This window comes from Capsella rubella, unplaced genomic scaffold (genome assembly GCF_000375325.1).
Source record: "Capsella rubella cultivar Monte Gargano unplaced genomic scaffold, Caprub1_0 scaffold_1, whole genome shotgun sequence".
NCBI lineage: Eukaryota > Viridiplantae > Streptophyta > Magnoliopsida > Brassicales > Brassicaceae > Capsella > Capsella rubella.
The window spans coordinates 14,057,986-14,058,188 of NW_006238923.1; positions in this window are offsets into that span (position 1 = coordinate 14,057,986).

Here is a 203-nt window from a genome sequence, read left to right on the forward strand (position 1 = left end):
CTATACTAATATTAAAATTCCAATATTTCTACAAACAAAATTTTCATAATTTTCCAACGAATTTCCAACGATAGTTGTGAATATTTCGCACCACAAGATATTTCTCTATTTGATCGTCAATAAAGTGGAAAAACAGACAATTCCGCCATGAACCAAGTTTTTAAGGGTATTTTACACATAACAATGAAACATGTGTATAGATG